Source organism: Miscanthus floridulus, chromosome 10, assembly GCF_019320115.1.
Source record: "Miscanthus floridulus cultivar M001 chromosome 10, ASM1932011v1, whole genome shotgun sequence".
NCBI lineage: Eukaryota > Viridiplantae > Streptophyta > Magnoliopsida > Poales > Poaceae > Miscanthus > Miscanthus floridulus.
In genome coordinates this window covers 6,849,022-6,854,706 of record NC_089589.1, presented here as the reverse complement: position 1 = coordinate 6,854,706, position 5,685 = coordinate 6,849,022, and the positions used below count along the sequence as shown (strand labels likewise).

At 50.4% G+C, this 5,685-nt stretch overlaps 1 long non-coding RNA gene across 1 annotated transcript; it reads right to left on the bottom strand.

Moving 5' to 3' along the window:
- Window positions 1–986: 986 nt before the first annotated feature.
- Window positions 987–1,761, bottom strand: LOC136486155 (uncharacterized). The gene is made up of 3 exons (XR_010766685.1): window positions 1,600–1,761; window positions 1,410–1,492; window positions 987–1,299 (listed from the first exon to the last, which is right to left on the bottom strand). It is a non-coding gene; the product is annotated as an uncharacterized lncRNA (long non-coding RNA).
- Between the last annotated feature and the right edge of the window lie 3,924 nt (window positions 1,762–5,685).

Below are 5,685 nucleotides of genomic sequence, written 5' to 3'. Positions count from 1 at the left end.
AAAGTAGAACAGATGCTTACTTAGAATGGTTAGCTAATGAAGTAATCATGACTGTTAATAAAACTTGATCTTAAGGAGGTGCTCCTAGTAATGCTTTTCGCAAACAAAAAGAAAACAGCAAACCCTTGTTGCCTATCATACTCCTTGGGGTCAGAAAACTATTCACACTAGTCGGGTAAGTCTTGCGAATACATTGTGTATTCAGGGTTTATTTTACCCCTGTTGCATGTGCAGCTTGAGGAGTAGCTCTTGTGTGGAGGATTCTTCTGGTGGGCACAGACGAATCCTTGTATCGTTTTCGCTAGATGTTTATTTTTATTCCGCTATTTCATTATCACACTCTAAAATCTGGTATTGTAATAAATAATTTCTAAGAACTCTTGTTGTATAAAATGAACTAAGTATTGTAAGCTCGTACTCATTATTGGATTCTAGATGTAAAATTTGAATTGTTTCGAGTTCCCCCTTGGGGTATGCTCAACGGAACTGTCTGATGTAGCTCACTTTCGAGGTGCTTAGTGTCTAGTGAAAGACGAGTGCCTCCGAAAACGTGTTATTTCGGACGGTTCTGCCACATTGATGGCGGAGGTGAACGGGTGGAAGGCGGAGGTGGCGGTGGGCGGCGAGGTGAGGAGGGTGGACATCGGCGACCTGGCGAACGACGGTTAGCGCACGGACGACTCAGGCGAGGAAAGGGAGGAAAGGGGGTAGCGTTCGGTTGTTCCCACAGACCATGCACCATCCCCTGGTCGGCACAGTGCTAGTGTACCTATAGGTCCACCAAAGACCTTAGTAGTAACTATCGCAGCAATGAGGCATTTCGAACACACCACCAGACTCAAAACAGATACCTCAGATATGTCATTGCTGCTAATCTGCAACAACCCAAAGGGCCTACGGTCATGGATGATTTCCGAAGGGTCAGAGTAGGTGGTGTAAGAACCCAGATTAGGAAGCAGCATGGTGGCCTTGGTGAAGGGATTCATAAGGAAACAGCTGCTGTCATCCCGCGACAAGAGAAGCCACTCGCCACAGGAGTCGAGGTAGCGAACGCCATCCGGCAGGTGGAAGGTCTCGTCGCCGCAAGGGAAGCGGGTGGCGCTGCCATCAGGAAGTATGAGCCAGGGCACTGGCGACGGCGGCTGCAGGCGGCACTGCTGCACCGCAGAGCGCCAGGCGCGGCAGACGGCGGTAAAGAAGACGCCATCTGCACGCCTTGGGAGGTGGAGGAACACGAGGGCGAGGAGCTCTTCTGCGAGGTCAGGCCATGGCGGTGATCTTTGGTTCTTCTCCGACATCCTGCAAATAACAGCAACGCGTGATCAGAGAGCAGACAGAACAGCAAGTAAAAAGGCGCGCAGGCATATAAACAAACACCTGGTGGGCACGGGATGGAAGCAGACCACTACCTGACCCAACCCGCCGAGAAAATCTCAAACCGAGGGGATCTTCGCGAGACGACAACCACGATCAAGAAACGACGACCCGAAATCTGCCAGAAGAATAAAACGTTGTGGCGTAAGGACACGAAAGGTTGCATGATTCGCTAGGGTTAGGGTGTGTAGAATGTGGAGGGGAGCAATACGAGGTGGTACTCACTTCTCAGACAGAAGGATCAAGAAACACCGTTGCGATGCTGGACATGTCGCATGGATGAAGTGAAAACCAGGGAGGATTAACGTGAGGGAGGGAGGAAGGAGGAAAGGGACGAAAGAGGGCACCTTTGCTCCTCATCCGCTGCCTTCGCTTCCTTCTCCCGCAAATGCGGGCCACGGGAAAGGGTGTATTTGTGTATACTGAAACTGAATACTGTGTGTGTGCACGCACCGGGCTGGTTGGCTGTTTTTTTAACTATTTGATATTTAGATTTGATTTCATTTTGGTGTGGTTTGGATCCTTTGAATATTTCAGTGACTTCGTTGTGATAAGTCCTCTTTTAGTAACTCATCAGTAAATTCCCATTCTTTTTGCATTTTCTTCATTTTTTAAATGACATGTCCTCTTTTTTTCCTTTTTCTTTTTCTTTTTACAAAACACATGTCAGTTTGTGTTTTCCATGCTGAAGCAAGCACACAACACATGTATAAACGCTAATGATCCAATTGTCCGTGACTCTCGTCTAGACGCGGTTCCACAGGAGTAGCCCCCATCTCTCTCAGAAAAAAAAAAAAAAATCCTCACTCCCTCGTATGCTTATCCACCCAGCGTCCCAAGCAGCGTGGCCACTCATCATCCATCCCATTTCCCCACCGGATTTTTTTTTAATTTTAACACTTTTTTTCAAACTAATTTAAAATCTAGCACGGTCGGGTTTTTTTTAAACTAACACTTTTTGCCGCGCCTATTGCCCTGACGCGGTCAAATGCCTGTGTCACGTCATGCATGGTGGTGCGGCAGCGGGCTGACATGGCGATGACTGGAATCGCGACCGGTGACGTGGCAGGGCTCTACCGCGCTACCGATCTTGGCGCGGCAGTGCCGCGCCCTGATCCGTGGCGCGGCAGAGCCGAATAAAACATCCGCGGCTAGTCCTGCTGCCCGAGCAGCAAGGCCGCCTGGCCACCGCGCTCGCGTCAGCCCACTGCCGAGCACGCCGTCCACCGCGCCACGAACGCCGGCAGCCTGCCCCCCCCCCCCCCCCCCCCCCCCCCGCCCGGGCCTCCATTGCCGCCTCCCTCCCTTCCCTTCCATTCTCCGGCCGCCTCCCTCCCTCCTCGTCCTCGTTCAAGGTAATGACGCACATTTTATTTTTGTTTGAATGGTGGATAGGATATTATGAATGAGAGTTAAGGTTAGGAGGAAAATTATGTTTGGGAACTATGGTCTACGGTTTAAAGAAAGATATTAGTTTGATTTTGTCAATGTTAAGGTTAATTATTTAGTTAGAAGTATGTTTACCATGTATTTTTTTGTTGCAATAATTGTCAGTTATATTATTTTAGTTGCATTGCAAATGATTATATTTTACATTAATTTGCGTTGTTTTGATTGATGTTTAATTTAAACCGTTTTATTAGATGAAAGACATGTTTCAGGAGTAGTTATGGCGAAAACGGGGTCGTCCTAGAGAATTATACCCTGACGAGTCTAGCAAAGATGCCCCCGTCTCTCATGAACTCCCTATTCCTAACTGTGACTATGGTCGTCCGGCCGACGTGTTTCAATCGAGACATCCGGACACAGCGGCTCGTTGCTTCTACACATGCAGTCATTTTAATGTAAGTAATTATTTTTGTATGTTTTTTTTCTTCATTTGTATTACTAGGTTACTAATATTTTGTTGGAATTTTGTTGTGTAGGCTCATAAGAGGTGTTTTTTCTTTCAGTGGATCGACGGTGTAGACAAGTTTGACCCTAGATAGTTTCATCCACCATAATGTTCGCCGCCCAAGCTTGTGCCACCCTTGCCCCGTACACTAAAGATATGGCGGCGGGGTCCATACGGCTCGGCGGTGTGCTGCTTGGCCAATTCCTCGGCCTCCTTCAAATGTTCAGTTCTGGCCTTTTAAAAACGCCCCTGCTCAGCTATATTCCTCTGCGCAAGTTCCCACCTCTTCATAAAATATTCGTTGCACTTACGAAAGGAGAACTCAACAATTCCAGACACAGGCAACGATTGAACTTCGGTGAATACATGGTTAAAGGACTCCGAGGAGTTAGTGGTCATGATGCCATACCTGAAGCCCCCCTCGTCATATGCTAACACCCACTGAGTCTTCTGTTCTATCTGCGCCTGTGGGGGTATTAACCCCTATACCCTTACGGCTAGGCTTGGGCCAGCCCGGATCAGGGGGTCCGGCCCACTGGAAGACGACGCGTGACCCGGCCAACCTGTTCGGAATCCCGCGCAAGGAATCAAGGCAGATTTGGAGATCAAGCAAGATCCTGGTCGGTTAGAATAGGAATCCTTATCCGGCCACCTATGGCAGTTGTAACTGACTAGGATTAGTTTCCAGATCTGTAACCCTGCCCCCCAGACTATATAAGGTGGGTAGGGGACCCCTCTAAAAACATCTCTCATTGACATACAACAATACAATCAGACGCAGGACGTAGGTATTATGCCTTTACGGGGGCCGAACCTAGATAAAACCTTGTGTATGTCTTGCGTAACCATCTTGTTTGTTGCTTGCGCATCTGTCTGCCGATAATCTACTACCTTGGGCATACCCCTAGGTAGACTGCCGACCATATTTTGTCGACAGTGGCGCGCCAGGTAGGGGGTATGTGTACTGCTCTCCAGGCGAACAAGATGGTCATTATCCCCGGTTCCATGGCTACGCCGAACGACCTCACGTTCACCATCGGCCAGATCACCTGGACCACCGGCTTCGACGACTTCATTGCCATGACCCCGGAGGAGGTGCGAGTTCAATCTGCGCCGACCACTGCTTCACCTGCATCGGCTATGGCTCCGACCATGGAGGATCTGGCTCCGACCACGGTGGATTTGGCTCCGACCACGGTGGATCTGGCTCCGACCACGCCAGCGTCGTCTTCAGCCATGCCGACAACCCGTCGTCCGCTTCCTCGCTACAAAAGGAGGCAGATCGACAACACCGACTTGCTCGACTCCATCGATCGGGTCGGCACCAAACTTGCCGAAACCATGGCTCTGGTAAGTTCGATTCAAAGTCAACCTAATGAGCAGGTAACTACGACCCACAACAGATCTACCCAACCAGCTCGGGCCAGTCGTCCTGTACGACTCGGTACGGATCTCGTGGTCACATCTACTCCTGAAGGGCGCTCCGTCCGTCGCCGACCAGCCCCTACGACGGGTCTCTGACTCTCCGAGTATGAAGCCTCGATGGAGAACCACTAGGTCCAGCCCTACGGCCTGCACAACTTTGTCAACATGGTCCGAATTGAGGATTATCAGGAAGGATCGGTCCACATAGTTCAAGAGGGTGGCTCAAGCTCCTCGTCCGGCATCGCATCTAATGCCTCCATCCACACCGAGCTCTAGCATCACGACGATGAAGCCATTGAATATGATCTGGATACCCTAGACCACGCCCTGGGTTTCCCACAATTCCTGTCCTTCCCACCAAGGCGAGGAGACTTGATCAATGTCATCAGTAATGACGAACCACCGGCGGTCACCGAAACAGAACAAGAAAGGCTAGCACGCGAAGCACGCAATATTGACCGGTTTAATCGCCGACAAATTGAAGCCGAGGCAGAAGAGGAGGCCCGACGCATAAGGGTCCAGCCACGTGACCTTAACAATGCTTTTGACAGGGTGGGGGACAAGTAGGTCTTCAGGACTCCAAGCGCCAACGTAGTTGTTGCTATGGCGACAATGCAACAACTACCTAAAACCCCGGAAACACAGGCAGTTCGTGATGATATACAAGCTTACCTGACGGCTGCTATGGCCCAGACCGCAGAGATTGTAAATCAAGCCTGGGCTCCATCCGTCTTAGTCGAATCAAGCCACGGCCGCCAGTACTCAAGTCGCTCACAGCCACCCAACTAACGTGGCTCGCGCAACAACGACCCATCAGACAACCGTCAAGGCGGAAACGGTGGCCATGATGGTGGTCGGGACGTCAACCGCCGTCGGGAGGACAATCGCTGCGACGTTCAGGACGACAACCGCCGAGACAACAGCGATAATCACCATGATAACCACGGTCGCAGGGTTAATCAGGATGGCAACCAAGATCGCCGTGATGGCAA